A 12,127-nucleotide genomic window follows, 5' to 3' on the forward strand; every position below is an offset into this window, starting at 1 on the left:
CCAGGTGGCTAGTGCCGTGGAGAAGTAGAAAGCAGGGGAGGAGACGGGGCTACCTTCCTGTCTGGCACCATGGTCAGGAAAGCCTCATGACCGAGGTGGATTTTGAGCAGAGGCTTGAAGAATGTGAGGGAGTGAGTCACGTGAAGTGGGGGCGACACCTCATGAAACAGGCTTTGAGGCAGGGGTGTGCTCGCTTGACAGTTTCGAGGAACAAAAAGAAGGGCAACACGGCTGGCGGGGAATAAGCGAGGGGAAGGCGGTGGGAGATGAGACAGAGAGGCCCCTGGGGAATGGAGGAGTGTTGGGCTCTCCGATTACGTGGGGCCTTATAAACCATGATAAAGATCAGGTTTTACTCTGAGATGGGAAGCTTATGGAGGATGCTTCCCTAGTGTGTAGTGTAGAGGAAAGTGCTCAGATTTTGGTGTAAAAGGGTTATTTTAACACAATGTCAGCTGTATGTTCTCGTCTCATTTTCCTTATATATAAACAGGCCAGTAATTCCCGTCTTCCATTTGTGCAGAAATAAATGAGATCATGTGTGTAAAGTTCTTAACACGGTGGTGAAGATAAATAGTAGCTGATGTCACTAATGTTACTGTTATTGTTGATATTAACATAGATCTACAAGTGTGTTGACCCACTTGAGAAAGTGGTTCTACAGTATTTTGTTTATGTGTGCCGCTGTATGTGCCATGTGCCATTTTAGACTTTGTCTGAGGATGCTCTGGTGGACACCTAGTTCGGGGATGTACATTGAAAACCAGATAGACTTCTAATGGTGCTGGACACTTGACACTTCTTATCGTACTCTGAAACTGTGAAAAATACACTGAGCAGTGCTCTTCCTTTGGGGAGTAATCCAGACTGTAATCATATCTAACCCCTGCCCTTTTGGTGCTTAAAATATATCAAGGATTGTAAGCTCAGTGTCTGGTATGTCCTAGGTGCTCAATCCAGGTTTATTGAGTGAATAAATGAATGAATGAAGAGTAAGTATATAACAATGGGCTGCCACTCTATATACTTATCCTGTGAACAACCTTGAATCATTTTAAACATTTGCTTTCATTTATCTTTTTTTCTTCCTTTATTATTTTGGCATATTGTTTTATAAGAGTCCATAATTGGAAATCTAAACCTGCCTCGTAGAATTTGGTTAGTCTAGGGGCTCCTGGGTGGCTCAGTCCGTTAAGTGTCTGATTTGGGCTCAGGTCGTGATCTCACGGTTCATGAGTTCGAGCCCCACATCTGGCTCTGTGCTGACAGTGCAGAGCCTACTTGATGCTCGGTCTCCCTCTCGCTCTGCCCTTCCCCCGCTCACATGCTCGCTCTGTCTCACTCTCTCTCTCAAAAGTAAATAAACACTAAACAAATGAAAAGAATTTGGTTAGTCTAACAATTTACCTCCCTACTTCTCCCGTGGGTCCCCATCATCATTAAGATTGAGTCCAAATTCCCTAGTTTGCATATTAGGCTTTTAGGATAGGACCCTTGCCTACCTGTCTGGACCCTTTCTTACTGTCTCCTCTTCAGAGGTTGTACTTCAGCCACCTTGAACTACTTGAAGCTTCCAGAAAGGATTGTACCCAGTGTGCTTTTGGCACAGTCATTTCCCAGGTCCTTCTTTGCAGTCACATATCTCTACACATCTTGAAAAACTCAGTTTGAATAGTCCTCTCTTCTAAGTAGTCTTCTGCTGTGAGTTAGTTACCCCTTTTCTCTATCCATTGTGCCCTGTACACATCTCTGTCCTACCGCTTATCATGGGGTGATGTAGTGATTGGTAGATACAGTCTCTTGTCTTTCCTGCTGGATGAAGTTCCATAATGGGAAAGCTGTGGGTTTCTTCTGTGTCCTTAACAACCGCCACAGTGTCTGAAGCATCCCAGCTACTCAATAAATGCTCGAATGAATGTTGACTATTACAGTGGTCTACTGTGTTTCTTAAATTTCGGAGTTAATTTTAAGGCCCAGATCAATATGATGCATACCCTCTATTTATTTTTTTGTTCATTTGTTAATTGTTTTTAATGCAGTAGGGGTGCTGTTATGTCATCTCATGGTTCCATACTCTACTGTGGATTTCCCACTCGGAAGCTTACAAGGGCTTGAAGAAAATGGAAATCTCTCTGGGAGCAGATTCTTTGAGGTTTAACTATAGTATTACTAACCATCAGCAGATGTTTCTAAATTATTTGGCATAATTAGATAACAAATTCTACTTCATTAAACTATTGTTCCTTTTCATTTCAATGGTACAAAGGAATTGCACATAAATGAGCTTGGTTTGTTCATGTTTTACCCTCACAGAAGGGAACATAATCAAATTGAATAGGAATTATGAAAATGGCTAACTTAACCTTTTAAAGGTCTGAAAATAAAAACAATATAATCTTTCTCCCATAACAATAAATCTGTGTCCTACATGAGCTACAGATTTAAATGTACCACAGATTTAAGCATTCATATTTTTAAATGCATGAAAGAAAACATTTATTTGTTGTTTGTTAATACGTCTCATTGTTCTAGGAAGAAATGAGGTGATTTACAAAAAAATATATAATGCAAGAGGACTGAAAATAATAAGTATGGGAATTTGTTGTTCTCTGTCTTGTCTCATTAGTTTCCTCCTCTCCCCGGCTCGTTCCCCTTACATTAGAGCCGTGCTTTCCTAGTCAGTGTGAGAAAGCCTTTCCTCAATTTTGGAATCCTCTTAAGTACCAGCATGAGGTACTGGTGTTCCATCTCTTAGCAGAGGTTTATTGAAAGAGCATTCTGTATGTCCCACCACCTCTCCTTGCATGGCTGTTTACTCATTAACCCTGTCTACACCCTCTCTTCCTAGACAGTATTTGATTGTAACTAGTTAGGTGTTTGGGAGTGTCATTCAGCACTAGAGAAAAGGGCAACTCTGAAGGAAAAGAAGTTCTGACACTTATTTAAGGATCGAGGAAGATTTGGGGCACCTGGGTGGCTCAGTCGGTTAAGGGTCTGACTCTTGATCTTTGCTCAGGTCATGATCTCACAGTTGTGAGATCGAGTCCTTTATTGGGATCCATGCTGGGTGGGGAGCCTGCTTGAGATTCTTTTTCCGTCTTCCTCTGCCCTTCCTGCCTCTCTCAAAAAACCAACCAAACAAGGAAACTTAACCAAGAGGTGTCAAGACTAACAGTAGGAAAGAGGGAATATGAGAACAAGTGAGGATTTATCACCAAGGAGCAGGTTGCAAGGGATGTCAGAGGATGAAAAATTACTAAGAGAAGCCAAGGTAGGGGAATTCTTGCTAACCTGACCTAACAGGATTCTTGATGGGGGCAGGTCAGGGTGATCAGATATCAAGGGTAGTGGTGAGGAATTTGGTAGGTAGAAGGGTTCTCTCTAAACTGATGTAGCGAATTTTTTTTTTTTAATTTTTAAAAATGTTTTATCTATTTCTGAGAGAGAGAGAGAGAGAGAGAGAGAGACAGTGTGAGCAGGGGAGGGTCAGAGAGAGAGGGAGACACAGAATCTGAAACAGTCTTCAGGGTCTGAGCTGTCAGCACAGAGCCCGATGCGGGGCTTGAACCCACAAACCATGAGATCATGACCTGAACCAAAGCCTGGCGCTCAACCAACTGAGCCACCCAGGCGCCCTGCATGTAGCAGAATTCTTGCTCAGATGTCTTTGCAGGCCGGGGAAGGCTTGGGGACAAGGCTGAGGCTAGTCAAGAAGAGGGCTTGGAGGTTTGGTCAAGGAGAGCTTCCTGTCATGGCGACCACCTCATATTCGGCTTCTGTTTGGCTGGAAAGGCTTTATCACTTAGTAGCCAGTAATCAGTGGCTTCCCCTCAGTCCTCATATTTGATCTTTCTGCACCGTTTGCTGTTTTTGACTGCCTCTTTCTGGAAACTTTCTTTTCTTGTCTTTCTTTGTTTCTTTTTTTTTTTTTAATGTTTTATTTATTTCTAGGAGAGAGAGAGAGAGAGAGAGAGAGAGAGCATGAGCAGGGGAGGGTCAGAGAGAGAGGGAGTCACAGACTGAAACAGACTCCAGGCTCTGAACTAGCAGTCAGCACAGAGCCCGACGCGGGGCTCGAACCCAAGAACCGCAAGATCATGACCTAAGCGAAAGTCGGACGCTTAACCGACTAAGCCGCCCAGGCGCCCCCCTTTATCTTTCAAGACGTTGTTGTGTTCTCCTGCTACTCCTTCTCTTCCCTTTCACTGTTCCTCAGTCTCCTCTGTTTGCTACCCAAAATGTCTGCTTCTCAAGACCCGACCTCCCTTTCTCCCTTGGGGGTACGTAGGCTTCAACAGTGCGCCCTGTGGGGGATTCCCAGCCCCGCTCTGGTGCCCCCTCTACATCTCTGTCAGGATTTCCTGTGGACTCGGGACAGCACACGTTCCCAGCTCCAGATGCTTAGCTTTCCTTCTTCCGCCCTCCCTCCCCTTGCCTCTGCACCCGGTCAGCTGCCAGCTCCTGCCAGTTCTTCCATATCTGTTCCTTTCTCTGCCCTTCTTTCCAGTAGTTCAGTCCCTACCCCTGCCCCCTGCACCCATTCAAAAGGAATCCCTTGACTTCTGAATTCTTTATCATTTTATCTGCACATCTCCTGTGACATTTGCCAGTGTGTTCCTTTCACAGTAGCTATTTATCTTTGTAACTTTCTAGGCTGATGGTGCCTGTAAGGTAAGATTCATGGTCTTATTTTGTATTCACGGTGCTTAGCACAGTGCTTCACATGTCGTGGGTGCTCAAAAGTGTTTGTTAAGTGAATAAAATAGTTCTTAAACCATGGTACTGTTGTAGTTTATTTTTTGTTTTTTTAAAAGATGTTATTTTTAAGTAATCTCTGCACCCAGTGTGGGGCTCGTTACAACTCCGAGATCAGGAGTTGCATGCTACACCGACTGAGCCAGCCAGGCACCCCAGTACCTCTGTAGTTTAGCAATTTCCAGGGTAGAAACATAGAGCATTTATTAATTTTTGTACGACTTTATAATGTGTTAATCAGGTTAGCAGTAGTAAACATATCTCAAAATCTCTCATATTGTTTTTATTGTCTAATTATCTTGAGTCTTTAAAGGAAGAAATATATATATTCCTGCAGTATTGTTGCATGTCAAGGGCAGACATATCATTTACTTAGGCATTGGTTACTTCTGTCAGCTTAACTTTCTTGAAAAGTTTCTGATTAAATTCTGGCTGGATATATACATCTTTATAGTCTGGAAAAAAAAGCTTCTTCATCTTTCAACTTGCAAAGCAGAGGACAAGCAACACTAAGCAGGCTCTGCAGACACAGGGCTTGTTAATCCAGGTTCATCCGTTGGCCCTTTTAATGTTGCTGGGTGTCCAGCATTCAGCGGAGATGAAAACCACCCTCTGGATAGACAGCGGTAAATGTAACAGAAATGATGGGCACTTCCTGTGTGATCATCTCTTCTCTCTTAGACCTTTTCAGGCCGTTAGCCAGGACATGTGAAGGAGTGCCTTTCCTTGTTTGGGCCTCCCTTTTAGACCTTGGTGGGTTAGCCAAGTTCATAGGACTTTTGTATGTTAGTCTTCCATTAAAAAATGACTCATCTGGGCGCCTGGTTGGCTCATGGGTTAAGTGTCCTACTCTTGGCTTCAGCTCTGGTCATGATCTCAGTTTTGGGGTTTCAAGCCCCATGTTGGGCTCTGTACTGACTGTGCCTGCTTGGGATTCTCTTGTCTGCCTCTCTCGTGCCCTTCCACCACTCACTCTGTTTCTGTGTCTCTCAAAATAAATAAACTTTAAAAATAAAAATAAAAAATGGCTCCTTAAGTGTCTTTACAGTTGCTGAGTAGAAGGCACAAAGCAGTGGACCTGAAAGCTCATGTTAGTGATTGTTTATCAGAACGTGCCAAAACCCAGAAAGAAAGATGAAATCAATGGTTTATGGGACATTTCACATATTGCTAATAGTATTTTATTTAAGTGTGAAAAAGTTGTGATGAAATTGACCTCTGTATCGACTAAGTTGTTTTTGGTGATACTGCCTGTTTAAGTCTTTGGATGGCATTTGTTGATATTCTCAGGTTTGAATGCTTTAAGGGTGCTCATTAGATATGTGTGCAAAATATATAGTTAAACCTAAGAGCCACAAAAACACATTCATGTTTTTTTAATCCATCATAATATTTAGATGTTGACTGGACACTTTCAGTTACTTTCTTTGAATGAGAAAGTGTTCTCAGCTTGTCTATTCTCTTAGTTGAAATTAAAAAAGATAAGTTATTTTAAAACAAGAGAAAGGAACAAGAAGGATTAATAATACAGTAATAGCAAAAAGGAAAGAGACATCACTGTACAGAAGGGAGACTTGCAGAATACTTAGAGGCCTGTCATCCTGAATTTTTCTGGAGGGACATGGGCCTCTTTGTCGTGCTGTCCCCTCCCCTGCTGTTCTCGGTGTCTCCAGACCGAGGAGCTCTTGCTCTCTTTTAGTGTCCCTTAGTTCACCCCCCCCCCCCCCCCCCCCGCCCCGCCTCCTTCTCTCTCTCTCTCTGTCTGTTTCTGTCAGGAAAGACTGGAGGGAGCGAGGGAGCAGCGAGACTTCATTCAGCTCAAGGTGCCTTCTGATTTCACTCTCCTAATGAAAACCTTTTCCCTTTTATCTTGTTTTTCAAGTATAATAATTGACCTTAGGAAAACAGAGGCATTTGAAAATTAGGAACATTTTTTGGAAATAATTTTCACTTAGTCAAAAGCTGATGGAAAAAATAATTAGCAACATTAGCAAAATGATATGTTCTGGGCTCATTTTGTTCAAACAGATGTGGGAGGCTATAGAAATTAAAAATGCTGTCAAATCATAAATCAACTTAGACTTCACCAAAGTAGTGTTCTCCCCTGTCTCTCCCAAGTAACTGGTCTTTTCCCCCCCTCCTATAATGCAAATCTCCTTAGTTTTTCACACCAGCAATAGGTTTGGGATTCCCTTTGCAAAGCAGAAAGCTCTCTCAAAGTTTTGCATCTCAGAACATAGTTTTAAAAAGATGAATATTCTGCAGACCTCCAGGCATTGCTGCATCATGAACCAATAGCAGAACTGAGATGATGCACCTTTCACGTAGAAAATTGGGGAATAACCGTCAAGCCGACAGTGCTTCTCAGAAGCCTGAGCTTGAATGTCATCATGCACTCCCCCACCAAACAAGTACCAGGAAAAGGAACCCTGAAGGAAAAATCAAGGAAGTTAGGAAAAAAAATGTAAACCAGGCTCATAACTCAGATGCCTTCAGTGGGCAGATGGGTAACAGACAATAGGGAATGCTGAGGAATTCCCTAATTTTAAATGTTAGTATTTAATTTGGGCCTTTAAAAAAAAGCACTGTGTGGGGCAAAAAAACCCCACATCTTTGGGCTGGTGGCAAGGCAACTCCAGACCACTTGTAAATTTAGAATATTAATGTTTCTTCTTTAATATTATATAAACTAATAGAATCACACTATTTCTGAAGTCTAAAGAGAATCATATAAACATGACTTTGAGGGCATTTTCTTTCCTATTAGTCTTTCATATTTTTGTTTCTGTTTTCATCTTCATATACTATGTACCTTAACTCCTAACACAATTTGTAAAATTTTACTTATGAGACATAAGTACTTTAAGCACACGTGCATACACACACACACACGCACATACACAGATTTATTTTAGAATTCTTGATAACTTTCTCAATTTAGTTTTTATGAACAACAAAAGGCTTCTATTTTGTGAGGTACTGTGGTATGACTTTGCTACACTACAAAATCATAAGACTCATTCTAAGTTCTCCACTGCCTAGATGCTTTTTTAATCCTTTAGTATACAAATTTTCAAGCTTCATTATCGTGTAACATATCTCTCCAGCATTAACTCCTGAGGCTGTTGTAAAGATAGAATATGGTGGTTTGGTTATAAATATATCACGTGCTTTAGAAGGAAGATCTTATCCCAAATCTCCAAATGTACTTTATTAAAGTTATTGGTATTTGGACCCTGGAAAGTGAACCATTAGAGAATACTTAAATTTAAATTAAAGTCACATTTTAAATATTGAAAGTATTGTATTGAATATATATAATTGAATATATATATAATACAAAACTTTCAATATATATATATATAATTTGCTTCTAGAACTCTACTGATGAATAGAGTGAAAATATTTCCTAGGAAGCCCACAAGATGGCGCTTCCCAACCGGTTTCCTCTGTTTTTCCTTAGCATAAGGAAACTCATCAACAAAGTAAGAAGGAACATCTAAATAATTTATTCTAAAAGTTTAGGTTTCTGGAAAGCTTGACTCTTGAAATTGATGAGCTTCAATTTAACGTTTTGAAAAGTGTTCTTTTTAGTATAGGTATTAAGACTATTTGTTGAAGATTTTAAGGTTATTTTGAAAACACTAGGATCTGAGTAATACAAAGAGCTCCCTTCATTCCATTTGCCTTTAAACACTTATTTTTTTTTTTAATGTTTTATTTATTTTTAGGAGAGAGAGAGAGACAGCGTGAGCAGGGGAGGGTCAGAGAGAGAGGGAGTCACAGGCTGAAACAGGCTCCAGGCTCTGAGCTGGCAGTCAGCACAGAGCCCGACGCGGGGCTCGAACCCACGAACCGCGAGATCATGACCTAAGCGAAAGTCGGACGCTTAACCAACTAAGCCACCCAGGCGCCCCTAAACACTTATTTTTAAAGAATATGTATGATTTATGAGATGTGGTTTATATGTGTCGTTTCTAAACATTTAAAATATTGACATTTATAAGGACCTGGCCATTAGTAATTGTTCTGTTGTCAGTTTAAAATCAGAAAAGTAGGGGCGCCTGGGTGGCTCAGTCGGTTAAGCGTCTGACTTCTGCTCAGGTCATGTGGGTTCGAGCCCCGTGTCGGGCTCTGTGCTGACAGCCAGCTCAGAGCCTAGAGCCTGCTTCAGATTCTGTGACTCCCTCTCTCTCTGACCCTCCCCTGCTCACGCGGTTTCTCTCTCACTCTCAGAAATAAATAAAACATTTAAAAAAATTATTTAAAAAACTAGGAAAGTATACTTGGAATATAATACAGAAGTTTTAATTAAGAATGAAATTTAGTAAGTGGAAAGAACAGTAATGAAGGGCCACAAGAATCCATCCTATCATAATACGGTTTGCATTAGGCTCTTTACCCCTGTGTATTTAGCATTTAATTACACTATTTTACGTGTTTACTGTTCACATTAACATCGTTGTTAGGGAAGGGAATTATATGGAAATTATGTGGAGGTTGCTAAGGGAGGTTTTATTTACTTTTGCTGAAGGAAGTTTTATAATTTTTTGTTTTCTGAAATCCTGATCATAATTTCAATGGAAAAAGCTATATTCATAAAAGACTGTGACAGGAGAGTATATCCAGTAACATTCAGAGCAAGTTAGGTTTAGGTCTGTAGCATTCCATTGGTCTGATTTTTCTCAGCCTCATCAGACAAGTGGTCAAGCAATAGTAGAATCAAAGGCATATTATGGAATAAGAACAGTAAAAGGAACTTTCTGGTGAAAACGAAATCAGACTTGAAAAAATTAAAGCTTAAACCAAATATTTTAGATGGTTGTGAAAGTAGTCATTTCTTTTGCCATTCTTATGAAGGTTTAGGAAGAAGGAATCTATTATATGTGAAGAAAGAATCACTAAAGATTTCTTTTTTAAAACAATTATTGTATGTGCTGGCTGCTAAGCTTGCATAATGAATATGTTCTGTGGGTAGGCTGCACAGTGAGCCCATTCCTTTGTTAGCTTGCCCTTTTCTGTATCAAGGGTTTAGTGTTCAGTTTCATGTCGCCATCATTTACATCATACTGGTTTGTGCAAGATGTGCTTTAAATGGGCTTATAAAACACAATCTCTTTAAAGTCAATAATTTTCACTGGATTTATGTAAACATTGAATTTAAGCTAACTTAGTTTCTGAGCTCAGGAACTTATTGAGAAACCTCGGTCAGAGAAATGTAATAGGGGAGCAGATGTAGCGGAGGTACACATAGCACACAGTGCTGATTCACCCACTGGCATCTTTGAATACTGAAATCTTAAGATTTTATTTTTAAAGTGCTTTGATTTTCCATTGATAAGATGAAGATTGCACTTTCAAATGTGCCTGCTTCCAGTGGGGGGAAAAACCCAACAACAACAAAATTCAGCTGAATAAATCTGAAGATCTAATTGCCTTTATTCAAAGATTCATGAATCAGGCAGCATCCCATCTAGCAAATTCAAAGGAGCTCCAGAGAGCTGCAGAAGAGGAAAGGGTTTTAAAGGCAGGAAGGGATAGGGCCAGGAAGTCACAAATGGGTAAAATAGATTATTTCAGGCAAAGTCACCATTTTTGGGAGGGACATAAGGGCTATCAGTTTATCTAACCATTGCTGACCAGGAAAATTCCAGACTGATTGGTCAAGTTTTCACTCTTGGGGAAGGTTGAAACTGCAATTAGTTTCGGTGTTAAGTCTTGGTTTGGTGATAAGGACTTAGCACATGTGACTCCATTTTAGGCCTGTTGGTTTTTTTAAACACCAGTTATTATAATTTTTTTTGGAATTAAATTCTAAAATATTTCTGAAAATGAAAAAAGAAGGCAGTAGAATTCTTTCCTTCTGTCTCTGGATTCATATAGTACACATTTGAAAACAAGTGAAAATTAAATAGCTTAAATTGAAATGTGTTCTTTGTGAGTCTTTTTTATCCCATTTTTTGAAATTGTAGGTATGTAATTGTCAAGGAAAGGATAAGCCTTTTCAGTTAGTCGACTGATTGACTTGTTTTTCTGAATGTGTGAGTTCTGAAGCTTGATTCTAGACTTAGATACATTTTTCTTACTTTTTCTTCTATTCTGCAACTGTAGAATGCTAACTTTATGTGTGGAGCCTCCCTGAGATTTTTTTGGCTGATGATAAGCACTATTTGAGGTAATTACATCACCCTCCTCATTTTTTATTTTATATTTATTATTTTTTTAATAAAAATTTTTTAATGTTTTATTTATTTCTGAGAGAGAGAGAGAGACAGCATGAGCAGGAGAGTTTCAGAGAGAGAGGGAGACACAGAATCTGAAGTAGCCTTCAGGCTCTGAGCTAGCTGTCAGCACAAAGCCCGACACGGGGCTCAAACTCACGAACCGTGAGATCATGACCTGAGCCGAAGTCGGATGCTTAACCGACTGAGCCACCCAGGGGCCCCATGTCACCCTCCTCAGACTTGGTCACGAGAACTACTGATGTTATACTAAGGAACAATGGAACTGTAAGGAGCCATATTTATTCATTCCTCAAGGATTTTTTTTTTCATTTTTACGTGTATGTTACATGATACATTTTAAAGTTTATGATACGTGATACATGAAAAATACCTGATACATGAGCATATTTAAATAAAATACACAAGTAAGCAAGTAAAATACAGAAGTCAAAAGCATGATGCTTTATTACAAAATGAACACATCTATGTAACTTGTACTCTGGTCAAGAAGTGAACATTACCAGCATCCTAGATCGACCCTCTTGGAATTCCTTCCCTGTTATCCCATCCTGTCTCCCCAGAGTTTATCACGATCCTAACATCTAACAGTAGAAACTACCTTTGCCCATTTTTTTTCAAATAGCTTTTTTCCTCCTTTTGGTGATGATGAAATGCTCTTTTATACTGGAGTCTTTAGTAGAATGCAGTTCAAGTAAAACACTTGTGAATATCATGGGAGGGGATATGTACATGTGAGAACATTGTATTTTTGAAATACATTTTTAATGATAAATGAATACAGAATTTCTTGGTATATAACTTGTAAACTACTAAAAGAGATCCATAACAGGTGAAGGTATATGTGCTGTTGCCTACAGGAAAAGTAACTTATAGCCAGCAACATACCTGTACATTTGTTCTCTTATATTTGTGAGAGAGAACAAGGTTCTCCTTGTCACCCAAGGTAGAGGAGAAGGAATGTGTGGGGTTAGGGATTGCTGGGGGACGTTTCTGTGTCACAAAGTGATAGAACTGTAAGCATGGTATTTCTTTGCAAGAAATGTTATCTTAATAATTGGGGAATTTGGGGGTGCCTGGGTGGCCCAGTCGGTTAAGCTTTCAACTTTTGATCTTGGCTCAGGTCATGA

At 40.1% G+C, this 12,127-nt stretch overlaps 1 protein-coding gene and 1 non-coding gene across 2 annotated transcripts in view; both read left to right on the forward strand.

Annotated features, from left to right (window-relative positions):
- LOC120243889 (N-chimaerin-like) overlaps window positions 1–12,127 on the forward strand; it is a gene marked incomplete at its 3' end in the record, with an annotated part of 75,921 nt that overhangs the window by 8,573 nt on the left and 55,221 nt on the right. The window lies entirely within an intron of this gene.
- Window positions 8,818–8,889, forward strand: TRNAR-UCU. The gene has a single exon. It is a non-coding gene; the product is annotated as a tRNA-Arg (tRNA).

Source organism: Hyaena hyaena, unplaced genomic scaffold (assembly GCF_003009895.1).
Source record: "Hyaena hyaena isolate Hyena2069 unplaced genomic scaffold, ASM300989v1 scaffold_359, whole genome shotgun sequence".
NCBI lineage: Eukaryota > Metazoa > Chordata > Mammalia > Carnivora > Hyaenidae > Hyaena > Hyaena hyaena.